Source organism: Bombus huntii, chromosome 10, assembly GCF_024542735.1.
Source record: "Bombus huntii isolate Logan2020A chromosome 10, iyBomHunt1.1, whole genome shotgun sequence".
Taxonomy (NCBI): domain Eukaryota; kingdom Metazoa; phylum Arthropoda; class Insecta; order Hymenoptera; family Apidae; genus Bombus; species Bombus huntii.
Genome location: NC_066247.1, coordinates 7,607,955 through 7,631,967, shown reverse-complemented (window position 1 = coordinate 7,631,967; position 24,013 = coordinate 7,607,955). Strand labels below are relative to the sequence as shown.

At 38.4% G+C, this 24,013-nt stretch overlaps 1 protein-coding gene and 1 long non-coding RNA gene across 10 annotated transcripts in view; one reads left to right on the top strand and one right to left on the bottom strand.

Moving 5' to 3' along the window:
• LOC126869922 (origin recognition complex subunit 2) overlaps positions 1-24,013 on the bottom strand; it is a 113,618-nt gene that overhangs the window by 52,454 nt on the left and 37,151 nt on the right. The window lies entirely within an intron of this gene.
• LOC126869955 (uncharacterized) lies at positions 14,640-23,286 on the top strand. Its single transcript, XR_007691063.1, has 3 exons — positions 14,640-15,263; positions 15,908-16,061; positions 22,320-23,286. It is a non-coding gene; the product is annotated as an uncharacterized LOC126869955 (long non-coding RNA).

Below are 24,013 nucleotides of genomic sequence, written 5' to 3'. Positions count from 1 at the left end.
GGTCGACCAGGTGGCATCCAGACACTCGATCGATTAGAAAGATATCAATCCGAGAACAATCGCCTCCATGCATCTCGATTTTCCCTGAGAAAATTGTTTACAGATGAAGTAGGTAAGTACAAAGAAGGCGAAGCTCGTCTTTCTTCGATACTTCAAAACTTTCTTTAAAAATTTGCCAATTATTATAACCGTTAGCGAGAGTAGTGATTCTTGCTAGTTCTTTAACCAGTTAGTAACTAGAGTTATCAGATCAATAAAAATAACTAACTTCTAATTTATTATACAAATTCTAGGAAAATTTAGTAGCTAGAGAATTGAATTTTTAGTAATTTGAACGAACTTTTGTAAAATACAGGGATAAAACCTGGCTTATCTTTTTTACATGTCTTTTCATATATTTTTTATCTTGATGGAAAAATCTTTCGGAACAATATTCTCTGGTACTATACTTTGATCGTTCTCTGATCTAATATCAATAATGGACGAAGTTTGATTCGACTGATCTGTTTAGGGATTGGCGAATATTAAAATTAAAAGGACGTAGTGCAAATAACTATCCGCCCTAATAAGCCCTATATAATTATAAATTTGTCGTCCAGTTCGCCGTTGGAGATCGCTATATACGGGCAGGTTGTCGCTCAAGAATTCTCAAGGGACGTATATAACATCGATCTTATCGTTGTTACGCCAAAATTGGCCTTCGTTAACATTATCAAGTTAAGAGAGGCCGGCCAAACTGGTTTCTCATAAATCTTCCCGATTACAGGCTCGTATGCGCTTCGATTAAATTAACATTCAACTTCGCGCGAGTCATCGACGAACGATAATCTTTGGCGCCAAAATGAACGATCCGACCAATCATCGTCACCCGATTATCATATTTCTGACATTATATTTCTCTTTTCTGATACTGTGTGTGTGCTTTGCTTTTGTTTATCGAAGAGGGCTTCGCGCTGTATACTTTCTTCGTTAGATTGAGGCCAATCTTCGCTCGTTAGATCGAGGCCAATCTTTAACTGCGTGACCGAGCTCGATGTGTCTTGATGATGGTTAACCCTTTGATTGCGAACAGCGCCTATAGGCCCTCCATGAAAGTTATCATTGTGTACTAATAGCGGTGTTTGGCGCGGGGTGTTAATTTATTTAGCAACACGTCGGATGTAGGATGATGTAGCGTAGAAGGATTTAATGCATGGTGAAGTAGAATGGGATTAGGTGACGTAGGACAGCGTATAGGGAGACGTCACGCGAATAGACGATGGTTAACAGTACGCAAAGTGGCATAAGATAATGTGGAGTTTAGCGTAATAGGTAGCTATTATACAACGAAGAATAGTAAAATGCGATGTATTGTAGTGCAACGAAGCATACAGCAACGTAAGATAATGCAACCTACCGTAGTGTAACGCACTATCATACGACTTAGTGTAATACAATGTCGTGCAACGTAACGTAGTGCAATGCAACGTATCGTAGCGTAACATTGTGTGGTATGTAATTAATAGAGTAACCTAGTCCACCAAATGTTGCTACATAGCATAATGAAACGTAGCATAGTGTACCATACCGTACGATACAATACGAGCATAGTTAAATATAGTTCAATGCGACATAGCATAATGCAACGTAGCATAGCGTAAGTTTTTTTAAACTTTCATTTTATATCGATAAATATGATGTTTACGTAATTTTATAAACGCGCTTTTCGGTGTAGTAAATTAGATTCGACTTGTCGATTATGTAATTTCTGTCGTAATTTCTCAATGGTGTAATCTAAAGTTTAATTCCAGGTCGAATATGTGCTTTAATACCGTGCTCTTGCAAAAGACTGCCAACTTTTTTAGCGAGAGAGTTAATCATCGGTACGCATGACGTATATACGAGCGAAGTTCTGATGAACTTTTTGCATCCTCGAGTTTCACCCTCGATGGCGATCAAGTTCCACATGAGATACATTCAACAAGAGAATATGTATCGATACACAAATTCTTATGTTACACGAGGTAAAGAGAAATCCCTCATTAACCTCAAACCTAATTTAACTCGAATCATTTTCAAAATATTTCACAGAAATGTTCGTTTCGAAAGTTCTCCGAATTCCTCTTCAAACGAAACTTCCATATCAACTATCTCTGATAATAATCTATTAATTTAAATGTAAACTTTTGCAATATAGAAATAAATTTTCTAGAGAAATTGCTCGCTAATATAGACACCGAACGTTTATACAAATTCATATTTTTATTAATATAACCGAAGAAATAAATTTGTTTCGCTGGTTAGATATCGCAACGATTACTTTACTTTCGATATTTTGTATATTCTTACGCATTGTGTCCATTCTCTACATTCTTGTACATTGAAATTTTCACTCGTCAAAATGAAATAATAAAATTATTGAAATAATACTGAGTAATAATAAGTAATTAAAATAATGAAACAAACGTCATGCTCTATTAATGATACAGCAAATATATAGGTAACCAAGGTAACAAAGCTTGTCGAAAGGCAAGTTGTCCATCGAACGACTCGATGAAATCCACGAAGAATGCGTCACTCGAAACGATATTACCAACCCATCGGGTTAATTGAACCATAACAAATTTCTCGAGGAAAGCCAAGGCTCTCACTTTCTCATGTTTTTGCTTGGCGACCGTGTAACAGGAGAATCGAATCGACCGGTACAGTTTCGAGCGAGGAAGAGAAGCATGGGATCCTGGGGACACGTTCATCCCTGGTCCCGCATTTCGGATCCTGTGACGATCCGCCTCTGTGGGTGGTAGATGGAATAAGAACGAGGGAAGAACCCCTCGTACTTCGTCGACCTCCGCTTCGTTCTCCTCGTTCAGACCTAACCATTGTACGTACGATATACTATTATACACTACGGTTCAAAAGTATTTGGATATTTGGTTATTTTTCACAGGATGCAATTTAGTGTAATTACGGACAAGAGGATTTACGATGATTTTCATTGCTTATGATTAACGCTAGGATTATTTATCGACGATTGAACGTACAAAACTTGCACCGGATGATAGCTGTATGAGAAGATAACACAAAAGGAACAGACTTTTATTCGTGTTTTTGAACAATAACAAAGAATTGCCGTCAAAATAAACCGATTTAAATCTGTAAAGTTACTAGAGAGAATTGTAAAATAAATCAATAAGCAATCTGAGTATTCCGATAATTTTAATGTTACCTAAAGCAGAATTCACGCTGTATTCGCGTATTGATAGAGTATACAGAATATTATCGTGTGCAAAAATTTATCTTCGAAAGGTAACCTCGAAGCAAGTAATAGTTGAAGCTCGTTAAACTGATAATTTATATAGTTCAGATAGTTAGGTAATTTCAAATAACTAAAATTTAATATTGTTTCCGTAAACAGATAGTAAATGATTAATTCCCTCTTGATTTATACAATTCGGTAAAACTAACAATCTCTTGCTATACAGATCGATCGACGTACGGATTACTTGTGAGGGGTATTGTACGTATGGATCCGGTTTTAGTCGTTGCACGAGGATGCTGATCGAAGAAGAGGGTGGCAAATGTGTCCTGAAACCATCTGGGATTTCATTGTTGCCAATCCATCGACGACTCATTTTCCTCGACACTTTTCGAGGAAAAGTGGAACGGCTCTAGAGGTAAAGTGAAACCGACTTTCCAGTATTCTTCTGCGCGGCAGTTTTCTTCTTTGGGAGGGAACTTTCGAATGGAAACGAATTCGGTTGTTTGGACAAAGTGTGGATACGTGTATTATAGACGAGTCGTTGTAATTTGTTTGAATCGTAAATTAAAATTATACTAATTATATAGAATCGTTGCAAGTATCGAATATTTCATGAATTGTGAAAAGAAAATTTCGCTTTTATCGATTATTAATATTCACGTGTATTAACACGTGTATTAACACGTGTATTATTTTGAAAGAACACAACACACGATACCAACCTATATTTATCTTTTGTTACGTGCCTACCGGCTTGATCAGGGTTGTTTTATAACCATAATGATTCTTATTATTTAACTAGGAGACATAATAGTCGACTAATGAATATAAATATAAATCTAGTGAATACATATACGTATATAAATGTTGCGCAAGTTTTGACTTCGTCCTTGCCAAAACGGTATCTTACGTTCCCTCGCGAGATTAATTAATTTTCATGCCAGGTCATGAATCAAGTTTGATTTATTTCTATACTGAAACTGTATCGATTACATTTAGAAAGTTGATTCGAACAGACATGAAACGTGTCGAACCATTAAAACAGAAATGAAACGTAATTTAAGGTGTTAAATTATAGTTGTACACGCTACTAACAGAACAGATGTAAACCTTTTGGTATCTGACAATTTCGAACAGTCTACGGGAGCCCTATTCATTCACAGTCAATCGATGGTTTATATAATCATTCCATTACTCATAACCGACTATTACGTACAACCTATTGAAGGCTATGTACGAAACGCTACAATGATCGTAACTACGTAGACAAAATTATATAACTTGCAATACGAACGGTAGAATGACGAAACGAAAACTAAGAACACAAGCTTGCATCTTTTCGTCTAAAGAAGAATTCTTTACAGAAGGACTTTGAAAATTCTATTTCTTTCTTCGGTTAGAGTCTCGATTAGAATCTCGATCAGAGTCACAATTTTTGAAGATTTCTATACGCCAAAGGATTTGTCAGATCTTTTTTTAAAAGCCACTATGTTTCAAAGAACAGATAGATATTATTCTGTGTGTACGAATATCGCAACCTAGAGACAATACGTAATATATCACGTATTTTGCATATTTTCATATTTTATATGCACATATCTATCGTGCAATAAATGTCACGCGTTTCTTCCATATTTAACATCCATAAACATCAGAAGCTGAACAATAAAATTACCGACTGCAAAATACTTAAAAAACTTATTCAAAAAACTCACCTCTCGCAGAAAGACGATGAAACGCGTCAAATGAAAATCTTTCAAACGATCGTTCCATCCTTTCCGTGATCCCTCCGATTTTCCTTTGATTATCGCTTGGGAACACTGATTGACTTTCTTTCTCTCTCACGTGTGAGAATGAATGAATGAATCAGAGTGATTCCCAACCGCCCTTGGAGATCTAGTAAAATGAGGCGAGGGCGAGGGCAAAGACTGGAGGGTTCGATGTCGTTGGCAAAAGGGCAGCCAAAAGAATCGAGACGTACCTATCTCGGAGGGGCCAGAGAACAGCTCAGGCTGCGAGGGTTTACGTGCTTTGGTCAATGGGTCCCTACTATAACGGTGTGCACTACCCTTCGACGATTCTTATTTCGTCCTCATTGTCCCCGACAGCATATGCCAGCCCTTTATTCCAGCTCCACGGCTTCTCTCGTAGGACAAACAAGTCTGCGCATTATCGACCTTCCACAGACCAGAATATCTATTACGCGAAGACGCGTACATCGAAGCTTTATCCAAAATGCTCGAATCGTTTTGTGTCAGTAAAATCTTTTACGTCTCTTTTACAATACGGGTGGTTAGGATAGGTATTGTGAGAAATAGGTAAACAGACGAAAAATTGATTGGCGGGAAATTCTTGGTGAACTTTTCGTTTCTTTTATATCTTGAGAGATTTTAAAATTTTTAACGCGTTTCGTTCGATGGGATTTAAAGGAATTTTACTTTACATTACAGACTCTCGTTGGTGAAATAGAGCAAATATCGTAACTTTTTCTTAGGTTAAACGACACACGTATTTTTGACCGTACTTTTGTGATTTGTAATATCTCAGTGCCGAGGGATTTTCATATCTTTCTACGCGAAGCAATTTCGTTGAATATCTTCTTCTGGATCGTTACGTGTTCTTTTCGTGCTACTTTTGCTCTCCTAATTTACCTCTAGGGATCAGAGCAGATGGATATTTTTTGATCAAACATCAAAACAAGAAGAAGGAGAAAAATCCTGCGAAGAAATAATATCGTTGATGAAGGAAGTTTGATAACAGTGATCGAAGGAAACAATATCCAAGGAATCTGTGCTAAAAGTTCGTTAGACGCGACTCGTTCTCTCGCTGGTAGGCTCGTCGAGTGGGTAGCGAGCTGAGCGGCCAGGCTTTCCAACGATATTTCTGGTGGTAACTATGCCAGGGACTGCCGGGTAAGTAGTCACTATAATACGGCTTGAATCGAGTAAAAGTACATGGGTAACCTCGTGAGCGGGTTCACCATGTCGCTTTCACTCCCCGTGCCGCAATATTATCCGTCCGTTCGAGGACCAGCCTCCTCGCGCGGGCAATCCTAGATGCCGAGAACCATTACGCCGCTGGCGATCGTCGTCCGACGATTCGATGACGATTCAAAGAACGTAAATCACTAGGCCAGCTGGTGAGGACCTGATGATATTTGCGGAACACGAATCATTTATAGAGACGAGAGTGATTGCTTGCGTCGCTTTAGCGTGGTTTCTTCAGATTCGATCATGAGCCTCGACAAAAGGTCGTGGTTGAGAGGATCGTAGAATGTAACGAGAAACGTGGAAATAGGATTTTACCATGGCGCGTGTTCTCGTTTCCTTTCTATTTTAATTCTTTTTATTTTATTCGCTTGTTCTTGCTTGACGACTTTTTACTTCCATCGCAGACCCGTTTAATTAAATCTACTACTTGTGTAAGAAGAGTTTCAGATGAGTATAGAAAGCTTCGGGAAACTGTTTAGTAAATTTTAATCCCGCGGTAATAAACTTTAGAGTTTACTATCGCGAAAGAAGTTTATCACGTGTCCAATTGAATTTTCAATTTTGCTAATAAAAAAAGATAGATACGAAATATAGCCGTATTAGCTTGCCGCGATATTTCGAAATTTCAAATAACGAGAGCTTCAAAGCACTCGTATTCCATCGTCAGCGTTCAACGTCAAAGGTACGAGCATTAAACTGCTTCGATGCTCCTCCATTCTTCTCTATTTTCGAATATTCGGCTCCTAAGCGTCTTTCTCAAAAGAACGCATGCTGTGGTGCCCCGACAGAAGCTACCAATAGCACGAGACTAACCTTCTTTTTATTCTCTCTACATCGTATCGATGATCCAGATTGGTCGCCGTCTTGACGAGCCCATCAATCTGCTCGTAGACACATCTTTTTAGAAGGACAAGCTCGCGAATATCTCTGGTATTTCGTCTATTCGAATTTCCCTTTACATGGTCGAAAATCCTTACTCGAATTGTAAAATGTCAAGCAATAAAAATGTATTTATTCTTAAATTTCATTTTTACCACTCTTCGTATATTTGCGTTGCAGGTGCAAAAATTTCCAATGATAAAACAACAAATATCTATCGATTCTTCTTCTCGTTCCTCGCAATTTTCTCATTTTATTCGTTCATTCGTCGCTAAAAGAAGAATTCAGGCTTCCACGTGATCGCCTTCGCTGTGGATTGTTAAAGAAGAGGAGTGAAAAGGATAATGAAAAGGTGAGAGATTCAGAGAGGAAGAGAAGAGAAAGACAGCAGAGATTGGTGGTGCAAAAACCGGCGGAGGCAGAGAAATAGATAGTCGAGACAGTCCATTAAGCAGCGAGTGCAATCCTGGACGAACAATCGAAATCCATGCTAATCGTCGAGTGTAGTAAAATGTAGCCAGACGTGGTTGAAATAGACGCGAGAGCGAGAAAGTTGCCAGCCTAGGAGAAGTCGCCTTTGTTTCTCGCCATTATCGCATTAAACGGAGGACCTTTCTCAAGGACCATCGCCGACATTATTCCTGGAAACCGATTATTTCAATCTTTTTAGTTATACAAGGGAATAGAACTCACCGTTTTTTCAGATCGCTGAATCACACCGATTGTTTGCTACGTGACAGTAACTCTTGGAATTTTTGTCACATATAGCGAGAAACATAATTGAATTAACAATACGTTTTCTATAAATCATTTTATATAGACATTAACGTCGAAACGAAGTATATATATGTCGGAGATGAAAGGACATCGGAGCCTCTCTTTTGGAATGTTGGAAAAAACCTCCAATACCCTAGTCCAGAATCTACTATACTACTACTATTTACTATACTACTATTTACTATAGCTACACTTAAGTAATAAAACTAAGAAATAGTTGTAATGTTCTAATCCGGTTATGGGTGTTCAAGGTTTATGACGATGGGCTTGGGCTCGAAGTGATATAACGAGTCACTGAACGTAGTACACGGGAGGGACGTGTACCTAACAGAGGTATGGAATAATTATATAGCTTTCCTTAAAATCAAAGATTGACCCGAGAGGTGGGGAGAGGACTATATAAGGGCAGTTCCACTTGGACTGAGGTAGAGTCCATTCAGAGGAGTACTACTTGCACGTAGAGTGAAACCAGGATCGTGTATCACATCGCATTCGTCGTCCCGTTGGCCGTGGATTCGTTATCGAACCTGAATTCATTGTCATCGACATCTCGACCATCCGATCGCCGCTGTTACTTGTAACCTCTTGTAATAATCACATTTGTACTAATAAATATCAGCTATAACCACAATGGCAAATTCGAGTGAAGGTTCGTCAAACGCCCAAAATTCCAACATTAATCCGCATATAAATATATAAGAAATAAAGATACAATATTGATTAATTTCGTATATTTGCAACTAACCCAAATAATTTTATAACGAGAAATTTGGTAACAAGAAATACAGAAAAATTCTATTTCATCGATAAATCTTTATGCCTGTAACAAATACACCGTAATATTCCAAATCACCCCTTACCATACATTTCTTAAACGACTATAAATGTCAGAAAAATTACGGATAAAACGCACACGTTGTGACATTTCTAACCTAAGAATAACTTACGAATTTTCCTTGATCCGAGCTGGATAATTTTACCATTCCGAGTCAGCCAGCGTGAATGATCTATCGGTTACAGAACGGCCAAGGGAGATAAGGAAAGAAAGAAAGAAGGAGAGAGACGAAGCGAGACAGAAGATCGATAAAATAATAATTCTGCAAGTGCAACAATTCGGAAAATATCCATTTGTATAATTTATAAATATGCTGTATGAATATATGTATAGAGTGCCTAAAGTATAGGGGAAGCTAAAATACGTATAGCGATTCTATTTAAGATTAAGCGATCTCAAGGGACCACACAACATTTCCTTCGCAATTCTTTTCAGTCAATTTACCTTGGTATATCCTATTTTTTAACGGTTTTTTTATAATTTTTTACAATTTGCTGAAATTCTAAGAAAACGAAGTATTTATAGCATCGTGATTAGAATACCTACCGTCTTTGATTTGCGTGGTAGACTTTAGCAGAGTGTCTACATATATATTAGTCTAGTTATATTTTGTACACTTTCAAAAAAATAACACGTATACGGATTATCTGATTTACGTTTCTCAATAATGCTGCGTTTACGAAACTTTGATGCGTTGCTTCACTGCTTGATTCTTAATGGATGGAAACGTTAAACGAATCGCTGAAGGTGGCCAGAGATAATTTTTCGAGAAAATAAGGGGGGAAAATCGAGCGAAATGGCCTCGATTGTTTTGTGAAAGGGAAATAGGGAAAAAATCGAGGCCGCTGGAAAAACAAACCGATACTTTGTTGTTAAAGGCCCAACCAGTGCATTATGTCATCGCTGGCTTCAATTACATATTCGCACGAGCGAAACTGCACGCTCGTTTTCGAAACGTTCACTCGTTAAATATTGTTGTTGAATCAACAAGCTCGGTTAACAAAGAATTATTGTGCATCTGGTAACGAGCTACAGCCCGTTGCAAAAGTACGGTCCGTTCTATACCTTGTGCTTTGAATGTTGCGTAATTGTTTAACGAAAAATGAAGAACCGTGTTACGACATGTAGCTGTGAGATTTACTACTTGTCGAATAAGATTGTAGAAAAGTTTTATTTCTTGCTTACGATTGTTCATATTAATCAAACATAAGAAAATTGGGTGTCTGACGATTTATGGACGATTATGATATTTGTAAGCTTGTAAGGATTATACAAATAAATCGTACTAACGTTACCTGTCAGAGTATTGACACAATTGAAATTATTGCTTCCATATTTGCCTAGATATGAAGGAATCCAGTTGCCCCGCTATACCTTGCCCAAATGTAACAGTTTGTTTGTCTACCGAATCAGACTGCAAAAGTCTATTTGAGATATCTCAATTTCTATTTCTCTACATTTTAACATCATTTGATATTTGATATACGATATAGAGATTAAAAGAGAGAGAGAGAGAGAGGGAGAGATAAAATGATAAGAAACATTCTGAAAAACTAAGTTTGTAGTCGTGTTACATTTGATTTTCTACAAATTATTACCTGTGCTGTAAAAAATATACCACAGTTTCTCTCTGGAGAAAAGTGAAAGTTGAACTGGATTAACGACTACGATTAGCCAGCATCTATTTTTTAAACATACGTATAGCGATTAATATTAAAAGAAAATACTGTCAACATTCGTTCGAATATCAGAGATAATCTAAAAATTTACAGGACCACGAAAAATATTCCGAAGATTTTCGCTATCAAAGTCAAAATACTCGTAAACACGCAGGGAATATTCCAATTATTCGATTCAAAGAAGAAAACACTCGAAATATCGATACCATACGCGGGAATATAAAAGCGTCGAAAGTAATTCACACGAACGCGTGAAATATTAAAAATATTCGCAACCAGAAATATCCCTGACGTTCACTCTAAATCCCGACGTGAAGTTTTAAATGATGTTTCTAGGTCGATCTAATAACGTTTCAAGGTGCAACATCGTTGAAAGGATCCCTTATAAAGATTCTCGGCGTGAAGCTAACGCGTACCAGCAGCACCCGACAGTCTGGGATCACCAATTGCTATGAATTCATAAACTTCCCCCTCACCTCGTGAGATCAGAGAATATGTAGAAGCTGTATTACGTACACATCGATACAGGAAAAAGATAAATGTGCCACATTTGCATATAATTTATCGCCGCAGTTCATTTTCATTGAAATGTATTTTATTGTTTCTTAATGACAATCTTACGAAGTGTTGACATTCCGTTAACTCATCACGGTTTAAAAGAACCTTGAAATAAAAAAGAGAAAAAGAGAAAAGACAGAAGAACGTACTATTTGTCTGATGGATTAATTTCTAATTATGTATATGACACGAGGAATAACAACTACGATTGGCAGATTTCGTAATTGATCCTTGAAACATCGACAAGTTTAATGTTTTACGCTTTGTACATATGTAATTCGTATCGCTTAATACATGCACCGTGAACGCTTCATTAATCTACAGCTCATTATTGTCGCTTCCAAATACGTGTCATGGTATCTTTCTTGAAAAGTGAAAGTCCTTTCAATTCGTAACTCACGATATCATAGAGTACGACACGAAAATTATATATTATCTTTGATGCGAACACTTGAAAGGTTCAAGGAACACGAAACCTATATAATTTATCATTTGGTTGCGCGATATTAAATTTCAAAAATATAATAATTCAACTAAAATTAACTTTGAATAATTTAAATAATACATATTTTATACGTTTTATAAATCTATGCGAAAGGTATTCAATGTTTGTTCAGGTTGTATACCGTTTGAGTAAAACGAAACGAGTATGCTCATCAGAAGCAGTTAACAGGTTAATAGAAAGCAGACGACTTTCCTCTGGCGCATACCAAAGTACATAATAACGAAAGCATAACAGAAAAACGACGAATCTCTCAAACTTTCCAGCATTGTCTGGAATATAGCGTGGCCAGGCAATGATAGGGAACGCTTGGGTCTGCTTTAAAGGGACGTTTTTGTGGTCGGCCACTGCGACCTTAGTGCAAAACAGGTACCACGTCTGCTTCATTGTGTGTGATACGCTTTAAACGGGCTATTTTACTACGGGAACATTTTTACTGCTTTGTCATACCGGTGTATACCACCGTAGGTAAGATAAAGCATCCTTCTTCTTCTTTTATATCAACTTGAATGCTGACAGTTTCACGAAACTTTTTTCCCAGACGATATATCTTATCAGTTCTTTTCCACTGGTAATCTCCTATATCTACGATCTTAATTATTCGTAGAATTTATGGAACTAAATGATACGAATCGTAAAATTGACTATGATACTGATCTACGGAAGACTCCGATATTATTAGTTTGAAATAACGCACGTAACGTTAAAGGGTTCGATTGCTGAAACGTTTCTTCGACTTTCCCTCGTGTTCGACTGCAACAATATTCATCGTTGCTCGCTACGATCCGGCACGATTTCCTCCGTCACGCGACAATGTATACGCTATACACAGTCAGAGACGTCGGTATTAAAAAAACGACGTCGAGTTCGTTTCGAGAACGGAACGAACGAGAGAAAGGAGATTTGCGTTTCAGATTTCTGCAAAATTCGTCCCAGATACGAGCGGTCGGTACGATGCGCGTTTGCACTCTATCTGAACCGTTTCCCTTGTTTTCCCGCGTGTTCAGAAAATAGAAGGAGCTTCATGAGGATTATTCCAAGAAGACCGATGCATCGAAGATGCACTGAAGATACAGAAACTCGCAATACCTGTACATTTTGCGTTTCTAGTTTAAGTCCGTTTTAACTAAACGATATTATCCATAAAAATTTAATACGGATAACATCGTCAATGGTACAATAGCATCTCTACAGTGATACTCAAAACGTGCTCGTCGATTCCCACGAGTCGCTCTTAAAAGCAACCGCTCGTAACTAAAATAACGGTGGAAAGTAACGCAATCTCACGTGGAGCACGCCTCCTTAACAACGATTGCCCATGACGCGATCCGGCTGAATCGAGTTTGTCTATGCGATGATGAAGCGACTGCAGAATCTCGACCGACGATATCGAGAGGCACTTCCACCATGCCCTACTTCTATGACATCACAAACGTGCCTCCTCTTGTCCCTGATTCACGATCGAATTCCGTTAAAACCGCGAGGCAGATGATGCATATCGTCGAATTAATTCCAAGACTTATCGGCGAGACGTACGTCCCGAGCCGAACGAGAAACTTTCGCTTGGTTCGTGAACCAACGAACGAGACGAGACGTTGTTCGTGTGAGAAAAATATCTCTCGAGAAAATTGCTCGTTAGCGGAGAAACGTGTCGCGCGAACGAGGCTGCGCGGCGTGGGCAGCTTCTAGAATAATAAGTTTGGGTAAACATGTCCTGGAGATGGAGAACGGTATTCTCTTCGGGAGAATGCCACCAGAGGTGGAATTGCAGTGCTCGAAGTTGGAGTCTGAAAGTCGAAGGACTAGAGCGGGGAGGTTGAGAGCGGGCGCTGAGAAATTGGAAAATGGTAATTTAAGTTTTAAATGTGCGTAACTTAGATTCTTGCAATCTTTTGTAACGATACGCACGATAATTCCATCTTACTGAAACTATCTTTTTACTCGGCCCTGAGATCAGATATTTTATATCATATTTGAATAATATTTACTATATTAATTTGATCGTTTATCAAATTTCATAGATCCGTCACGTATCTCTAAGAAACCTACGTTTGTGAATTCAAGCACGAGTGGACTTATCATGTCCTTTCTGCACGCTCTTCGACTAGATATCGTTAGTGAGAAATAATGAGAATTAGATAGTGAGAATTCAGAACTGACTAGCGACAATTGAAATTTGATATCTCGTTAATTGGCAGATGTTAATAGGCGCAGTTGGGAAATGCAGTTTGCTAGCGAAGATCTCCGATGGGATTCGCGGAAAGCGACTCAGAGAGATGTCGGCCCCGTGGTCGGAATCATTTAGAACGACTGACACTTCGTTGGTAAAAAATCTCGGCCGACCTTGACCCGTGCGCGATACATCGAAATACCTAGAAGCGAGCGTCACAAAATTGGGTTGCCTACTCTCAACTCTCGACCTTTTTTTGCAACCCAGCTTCTCCTCCCCTCAGGCCCGGCAGCTGCCTCTCTTTCTCTCATTTTCTCGAGGAGGTGCAATGCAGGGGCTCGTAAGGAGAACGGGAAGCAAAGCGGAGCATCGTGTTTATGTAGGTAGGTAGGTTGCACGAGCCGAAGCCTCCGTGAAAAACATCTCTTGACAAAGTTGTTCGACGGTGCATCGATGCACGTGTGCTCGCGTTTCGTCCTAAGCCTCATCAATATCACCCTAGTGACAACCTTATTTCTGTTTGATCCTTTGGAAACATCACGCAGATATTTCAGGAAAATTAAAAAATAATAAATCAAATCTTTGTAGATCGCCCTTTGTAGCTAAAGTGAACGATGACGTAATGAGAGATGAGAATTGTTCGAATTCATTTTTTAATTTCTTTGGAACGGATTTTTATTAATGGTAAAGCAAACACGTATTTTCTGTAAAATATGTTAAGAAAAAACTGTTGAAGATAATTAAAAACTAACTAAAACGAAAAATCTTGCTGTAGCAGGATGCACAAACTACCAGCTATCTATCAGATCGCTTATATTCCTATATTCAAAATATTCGAACATTAAACTCGATGAAAATCTCAGCGACGCCAATCGAGAATTAAAACCTTCTAACTATAAAATTCTCTATCCTCCGTCCGATTAATTTCCAAGTCTTGTGTTATTCGAAATACTCGGGCACCGAGCTTAAAGCTTAAAATCCCAATGAAACCGATCTTGGATACTAATCTATCCATGTTGACCATGGTAGTCTATGCACAATTTGAAACAAAATAAAAAGAAAAATCTACGTAGCTTCTTAATCGCGTTTCTCTCGAAGCGTGACTCCCCACTTAACGCGACGTCGTCATCACGAGGACCGTCACCGACCGATTACGTTGCACGATGACAGCGTGAACGTAACGATCATGTATTCGGTACGCGGCAGCACTCGAGTTCCCACAAGAAAAACGGAGCTTTTGCAACGCGAGCGAAATCGGCCGGTTAGTCGATTGGCTGGCTGTGTTGGCTGGTCGTTCAGCAGCTGCAGAAAAGCGTATCGTGTTCTCCACGAGGTGTCTTGCTTTGCCGGGATTTTATCGCGTGGCCCCCTTCGTGGCGTTATACCCTGTGCTCGCTCTGTTCGCTCTGGTGCACGCGCACGAGCCGCCGCTGCCCTCTCTGTCTTACTGTGATCTAGGCTAACCGCGTTCGTCGTTCCTCGTAAGTAGGAGCATAACCCCATCGCTGTAACGTACCACGGTACCATCGTCATCTCGAGTATCGCTACTGCCGTGCCACCAATACGCTGCAGCGTGACAAGCACTTCCAACCACACACTCCTTCCTTCGTTATCGAGTAACGAAGGTTCGTCGAGGTATACTTCTTTAATGTGCATCATATTTGCTGGTGGAAATGTCGCGGCAAGGATTTTGTTAATTTTGTAGAAGTATACAAGATGTTTACGTCAGTAGTTGCCTAGTGCCTTTTTCGTTGCTAAGTAGTAGGTTTAGATGGAAGAAACAGAAGACAGAATTTTACTGTTTTCTATTGATATTCCAGTATATTCTGTATTTGGCATACTGTTTAGAATACTCGCTGAGTTGCTTTCCTCCTGGAACGTCGTTTGCTTTATGAAATGTTTTCCTTTCGCGATATTTCTTTTATCTTGGAGAACAACATACAACAATATAGGCTTGTGCCAAATCTTTTCTTTGTATCGAGATTTAATTGTCTGAATATTTTTCTAAATTTCGAAAATTGATTCGCTGCTTCTTCGCTGCTATAGTTTTAGGAGTTACGAAATCTTTATGAACGAGCACTTTGAAGTGGAAAAACGCGATCGCGATATCGTCTTCACGCTGATCTGATAATCTTCCTGATTTCTGCTTCAGAGTTAATTGCTAACTTCACCGATAATCTCTGTTTCGTTAATTCCAAACTTATTTTTCATTCGAAGCGTTCGAACATCGAATTTAAAGGTACAAAATGAAAGGAGAAAACAGGATTACTCTTCCGTAGCAAACTACATGAGCTCGTTGCAACATCCATAACAAGCAGAGCAGGATACGAGAGAGCTTCTGAGAGATTCAGTAATCAGTCGCAACATTGTTGCCCGGTTTCGGGCAGAAAACCAGCGAGAAAGTACAGAAGAAGGAATCGAGGCCACTTGTCGGTAAGTGTGCAATGGATAACTCGCAACGTTACGTATTTTTCGTCTTATGGAAATTCTACCACGCCATACATACCGCATGTGTTCTCACTTTGCTTTCCCGGTAAACAAAACGCCAGATAACGTTGAGAAATCAGAAATCGATAAGGAAATTTTGAAATCGTGACCCTGGTGCTTCCATGGGAAAAGATCGACTTCGCAACGTGTTTTCTCACAGGCTTTCGCTGAGAAACGCGGAAATCCATTGAAACGTTTAGCAATCGCTCGAACAAGTGGAGCACGGATAAGTGAAACGAATTCGAATTTGGCAGGTTGAGTGCAGTAATTGCATGATTGCTATTTTATTCTATTGTTAAATTATTACAGAGATTATTTGTTATTAACTTATCACTGCGTCATACGGAATTATCAGAGAATCTCTTTCGTGTCACTTTGATTTTTATTCTCGCTTCTCGTGTTTATATATTTTTTGACGATTCTCTTAAAAACTATTTTTTTTTACAGTATCATACGAATAATATGCTAATTTATCGGTCCATATGACTTTTATTTTCACTTGCTAGATTGCTTCAATAGAATTATTCGTAGCGATCTTCTAATTACGTTGAGCAGTGTGTATCTATCGAATAAAACTCTTTTCATTGTCTACTCAATAAATTCGCTTAACGTCGGATATATACGATTAATAATAAATTTCTTCTTCTTCTTCTTCGATGTGACACTAACATAAAATTTAACGAGCAATATTAGCCATATTCGAACTTCACGCTATAACAAATAGCATGGAGATCAACTTTTCGATGGAACTCGAAATCCCAACTCGACCAGTGAGAGAATCGTATTGCCAGCAGCATCTCTCCCGATACGATCGAGAGATCGACCAGCCGTAAAATCAAATTAATCGTACGATCACGCGTGCCAGCTACTCTCTGTGTACATGCAAGTATACGCGACCACATGGGTGTGATTCACGCTGGTGTGCGTCCGCGTGTGGGTGTGGTCCGTTGTGTTACGTGACCTCGTGGTTGTCGTATGGCTGAATAGGCTCGTCAATGGCTCGTTTCATTGAATTAAATAGGCCATTCGTGCATGAGCATAATTACCGAACGGCAACAGAAAGAAAAAGAAAAGAAATTTATATGAGATCGTCTCTCGACTAAACGAACGAAACGATTTCGATTATCCTGTTTTAGGATGGATTTTAAGGTCAATACGCGTGTGAAAGATACGCGGGTTGGAATGTGGTAAAAAGGCGAAGGAAATAAATATTCTGAAAAGTGGGTAAGAAATCGTTCGCTTAGAGATTCTGTTGATCGACCGTAATGAGGACTGCGAAAAGAGAAAAAGAAGAACTGCTGATTACACGTTTCAACATCGATTGTTGCGTAAAGCGAGGCGTCTGTTGGCAAACCGGCACGATCGTGGAACCGTATTGTTGTGCGAGGCTGTTCTACATTTTTGGAGAACGAATTAGGTTACTGGTCGATACTATCGCGTTCGATCGCGAATGATTTTGTACTGTATTTGACATTAGAACTAACCACAGCTATGATATATATATATACATGTATATATATTGTTTGAAAATTTTGTATAATTTTTAGACAAATTTCTCCGGCTCGTTATATAGTTTTAGCAGGAAAATTAAACGAGGGAAATTCGCAGAAAGCGCGGAGCAAACGTTGAAACGACATAACGAGCGGATTACTCGAGCAAAAGTGCGAACAGCAAATGTTTAATGCTACCCAAGGCATTTAAATGGTTAATCTCGCGCGCCGTTCCGGAAATATTTCTCACAAAAGGCGAGTTAACTCGTCGTCGTGTCCAAGCCCACGTTTAAAAGGTTAAACGTGTACACTGCACGAATTCTGGAAATTTCATTGCTCAACGATGAGAGATGATGAACTTATTATCCGTGTAATTACCCAGAAAACATAAATCGTCGAATCGCAAAGAGAATCGTTACTCGCCGTAAAACCAACGAAGAACAAATGGAATAAAGACGTTTATTACTTGCGATAATCTCTATTTGCAGATCGTAAAAATTGTTATGAATTCTGTATGAATTTCCGTAGATATTTTTATCTTGACGTCCAAAACGAAATTTTTTATATTTTAACAAAATTCTCGTGAAACAAACAGAAAGATATACGACACGAACAAATTCTGCACCGTATAACCGTTTTCGTTCGTAATCTGACTCCATTATCGTACTTGATCTACGGAACCTGTATGAGACCGGCAGGTGTCTCATACAATACTTATGATTAAGACATCTAATACTTCTGAAGAGGGGTGTACGCTTGCTCCAAATCGCAAGTAGAATGCGTTTGCGACGTCGTCGCCCCGCGATAAGTGGACCGAGACCAAGTCCTGTCTCGTCACAGTGAGTCTTTTGTACATGGCTCCACGATCTGTCGGATAACAAGTAGCCGTGTTTTTACATATTAATCATTAATGACGATCGTAATTGTAGCCTGTTGAACCATCGGTCGTCATTCTATCGATGAAATAGAGAACTGTAATAGCGAATAGTCGAACACAACTGGTAATTCTATAAATTTTGAAAATCATATTTATTTCACAAATCTTATATTTGTTATCGATACTCGGTAGGATTAGTAATGAGATTAAGAATAGATTACGTTTCCTCCGGTGATAATAATAATAATAATAAACTGTATACTCTGATGTCTGCTTTGTCACAATTCCATAAATATCATAGAGTCTATATATTTAGAATTTATTGGAATTAGGAACTTGATTTTCTCCGAAATATTGTACTCTATATTTTTTCGAGCAGAATTTGTCCTCTGAGAGGCTGTTGACGCGTCTAATCAAATTATTCTGATTTTAGTGTCTTACGCGCGACTCTAGGAACACAATGTTCGACAGAAGATATTTTTACGAGCGATGACAACATTCGAGCGACGATTACTCGGTTACAGTTACGTTAACGAGCAGTTTCGTAACGACGTGGCGAGCTAGGCCAGACCAGATAGGCCAGGTCTCCGGGAAAGCCGCTGGCATTTAGGTCCACGGTTTACATATTTGTAAATATATCTCCAGGGCCGTGCTAAAAAATTCATTCCCGGCTAGGTTCGTCGCGTTTAAATTCGGCCTGACCTTAAGGTGAAGTGGTCTCAGCTGGATCGGCAAACCGGTCACGCCTTGGGATTTCTTTCTCTTTCGAGTTTTGTTAACCTTTCGAATCGCGAAAGGGTTGCACACGCGAAAAGGTTACCCCGTTTCAAACACTGGAATATTACAAAGAATAGGCCTTTCAGTTTCGTTGAAAGTAGGTTTCTTGGGTTCGACTTTGTCCGTCTGATGTACATGGAACATGCATAATTCGAAAATTTAAATATTTGAAAGTTTAACATCTAAAAATCCAGAAATTTGGGCGCTCGTAAGCTTGAAAATGAAAGATTTTTGGAATCTGGAGATTAGAAAATGAACAAATTCGGAACATCGTAAATTAAAAAATTTAGAAATTTGAAGATTTATGGATACTGAAATGCTGACCATAGCTAGCAAGTTCGCATTGAAAATTTATATATCGCATAACTAATGTTCTACAAACATAGTAATTTAGAAAACATGAGTCTGCATTTTAGTAAAGTAGAGGTGTACCAGCACATTATCATAGACATATGGATTTAGAGAGAGTGTAAAAAAGTTGTAACATGCTAACCTGTTAATGGAGTCGTTTGCTAATCATTTCGTATCCTGTCTTAACGATGCTGTCTTCATTTTCATTGCCTTTCCATTTGCTTAAAAAAGGGTAACTACTTTCAAGGAATGAAAAACGGGATTTTGTTTTAAAATGTTGGCAGCTCATTAACGAAGAGACCTTCACATTTCATATTTTTGCTAGAACTCGTTCATAACAAGCCATACCAACTTAAGACCTTCATATTTCCTACTTTTACTACAATTTTTTGTTCATGCTATCTACTACGTCTACTATACAGCTGTTTATTTATGTTCGTATATTGCTTAGCTCTCACTAACCTACGCTCATACGACATTTTCGTCTTACTTTTACTTTTACTCCCTCGCTTTTACTTTACTCTCACTTTTGCCCATAAAACACGCAGACAAAAACCAGAAACCTCTGGTAAACCCTATGCGTATAGCATTGACAATTAATTGACGAAGAAAGTGTATCGATGCTATATTAATATATAACAAATACCGACCAAGAGATCTAATAAATTTAACCTCAAAAATTAAATTTATCCGAGTCTTTAAATTAATAAACTACACATCATACCTATGAAAAAAATTATATTTAGCGTTATAATGTAACTGGACAGAAACATATTATACAAAAATATAAAAGAATCTGTTTTAGTATAATCCAGATGAAATAAATAATTGTTTATCGCTGTCACAAAGGCTTAATAAACGAAACACAAGCAATAAAATCTGTTCGACTACGTTAGTTTCATTACCGTTCTCCATTCGTAATTATAATATTTTAATAGAATTTCTTATCTCGGGTATAAGGATAGAAATATACGCACGTCTCACCAGAACTGTTATGGCTTAGGTCGTCGAGATAAACTCGTGGGTGTGCTCTTACAACGCATGATTGATCGTTTCCAATATCGACTGTTGCGTAAGAAATATAGTCACTATTGTAAACATCAGTGTCCGACGTTTCGTTCCCTCGACTAAGGTAATTTGTTTAAAACGCAGTTGATAGATCAGAACAAATTTACGCTATCCGAAGGACAAATATCCTCGAATTAACTCGGTTCCCAACAATTTTCTGCCTGGTAATCTGGCATTGAGCCGGCTCTCGAGGATATCTAAGTGTATGAACGAAGAATATCGAGCGTTTCGAGAGAGCGAAAGGACCCGAAGCTGTCGGTAGAAATGGTGAAATCTGAATGTACTTACGCGAAGGTGACCTAAAAGTGAAACCATTTGCTCGTCGCGCCGAGTAAAAGAGCTAAGAGCCGCGACTCGAAGAATCGCGCCTCTCGAAAACTTAATTTCCTCTGACCGCTTTTGAAACCACGTCGTAGTTATCGTTTCTTGAAGACGATTTTTCTATGTGAAGTTCAAGATCGGATAGACAGCCCAATTGCGGCTCTGACGAGAATTCCTTACTTTTGTTCGAACAAACGCTAATGTGTACTATATAAAAAACAATTTATTCGAAGAAAAGCTTCAAATTCTTAGTCTTGCCACAATTTTACCGCAGTCTATCGCGAAGCTACTTTAAGATTTTTGCGAAATTATCGGCCGTAAAGAGGGAAACGTAAACGAAAGGAAAGATGAAGATTCCTTGATTTTATCTATATTCAGAAAATCGAACTTCGTGTTCGAGTTTGGTACAACGGTGCAATACGCAATCGGACAAACATTCTAATTTCGCCTAGTTCTCCCAGCCGGTTAGTTGCATTCGCCTACTTGCATTAGAGAACGGCGAATGCGACTAACCTGAACCGTGTCGGCAATATAGGATTACACCAGGTTTGCTCACGTTGGCTTTCTAAGCACTCTGGTTCGACCGGCTGAACTCGAACGACCGGTATCTGTCGTTTGACGCTGTCATTTATTATTTATCTTTGTTTGTTCCCATTTATCATTGTTTGGTGTTGTCTACCTTTGTTTGTTTACCATCGTTTGTAACTGTCTTATTTATCTATTTCTTCTACTGCTACTTGTACTTCTACTTCTACTTCAATCGCTATCGTCGTTGTTTCGCGACGTAACCGCCGAATGATTACGCGATGTACATTCGCAGTGTGTGCATTGCTTTCGAGTGGAAAATCGAGATGAAGTTAAGGTCAATAAGATCGATCGGGACGAACGATAGGTAAATTTTGGTGTCTCCTTGAAATGGAATAAAAATCAAACTAACAAGCGAAGTAAATCAAAACGTACGTTGAAAAGTAGAAATCTATTTCCACTGATAGCTGAAGAATGAAGAACGAAGAATAAAGTATACGATGGTTACAAAAGGTAATATAACTTTCGAAAAGTTACTATTCTTGCAAAGAATAACAGAATCTCGAATAAGTATAACAGAAACTTGCAAAGAGTAAGAGAACTGCTCTAATGAGACTCGGATGATTTTATCATTCGACTTAATGTTATTCCACTGAAATCCTTTAAAAATTCTCTTCCTTCTTATCAATTGATTCTACCAAAAGATAACAAGAAAAAAGACGCCCTTCCTAGCAAACCACGACGCTAATAACGATAAAATGTATAACATGGAGTTGACTGCTGACTCTCGCACAGGTCGTCGAGCGTGGAAATTCGAACGAGGGTAATGGAAAATCGTGATAATGAGCACGGCGAAGGAGGACAGAAGCGGAGAGGAATGCGAGGAGTAAGACATTAGAAAGATAAGATAGAAGAGCGAGATGAAGAAAATGGAAAGAGAGAGAGAGAGAGAGAAAGAGAAAATGATAGATCTTCTCAAGCGATGCGACCCTGTTTCTAAACGACGCACTCTGTATTTGCATAACTCACAAATACCATCGAGGCTTCTTCAAGATCGCTCGTAAATCATCAACGCCATGGGGATGCTCCGTTTTCATTATCGAAATCCTGGAAAATTAAAGAAGTTGGGCCGTATCGTTTCGCTCGCATTGATAAGACAACGCGGTCCGTTTAGTGGGACGCGGTAAACACGTAATCGAGAATTAATGTTTCTTCTTGGCTGACTCTGTAATACTTTTCTTTTTCATTGTATGAATTTTCTCTTTAGTGGGTAATAAATGAATTTGAAATTATACTATTATGACGTAATAAGATAATTATCGATCAAATTGCCCAGATTATAATAATTAGACTGCGGATTATAAAATGCACACAATATGCAAAATGGTTTGAAATACCCAAGATACAGGTTCTTGCGTACATCCTTTTCGAGGTCTAAAGTATTTGCAAAATATGAATATCCATAAATGTCCGCGATGTAATAATAATCAAATAATATGAAGTTTAGCAGCGGAATTGTCATAATAGCGATATCAGTAATTAAGCGTTAATCAAAGTATTCGTTGTCTAAATCGAACCATAATCAGTTTAAAATTCTTTCGAACCTGGGATCAAATTTTTCGTCCCATATCTAGAACTAATCAACTATGCAAAGAACATCATAGTTTCCATGTCCGGATTCATCTACAGCCGAGCAAATACCAATCGACTGTTACACGCCCAATTCTACTTTTCTCAGCAGAATCTATACCGAATGCCAGAATACTGGCTGGAACGTTTCAGTGGAATCGCGCAAACTCCTTTTACCTAGAATTCTAAAGACAGGCTTCCATGTCACGATGGCATGCGAGGATTCAATTACCCATCGAGATTCCCTCATCTCGCGTGACGAGCAAATACGCGACCGCCCGTGGTTTCGTCCAATGATTATGATACGGGTCAGGATATAGCGAGATCGTGAAGTCGGTCAGTAGTCAAAGTAATCGCGTTTCAGGTGTCTTAGACAAAGAGATTGACAGAAATATGGCAGGTAAAAGCATGAAATCCTAACTAGGATTGTACAAACGAGGCATACTTATAGAAAATAGTCAATTTTCAATCCTGTCGTCGGTAGAAAATTCCTAGAGGATGTAACAACATCCTAGAACCTAACAAGTTTCTATATGTTTATTTATTGCGCGAGATAACCAATTTTTGCAGTAAATATAATATTTACATATAGTATTATATATTTACGTACAGTATTTACGATAAATATTCCAATAGAACAAAAGGGAATCGTAAATAATTCGATAAAATAATATAAAACAAAAAATGTGCATCTATTATTTCCTTATAAAAGGAGAGAAACTTTTTGGACAGCCTAATATAATATGTGATACAGAAAGAACGAAAGATATGACATAGTGAATATAGCGTAAGTCGGTATATAGACATATAATAAATAGGTAAATACAGATAATAAATAAATAATAAATAATACAGATCGC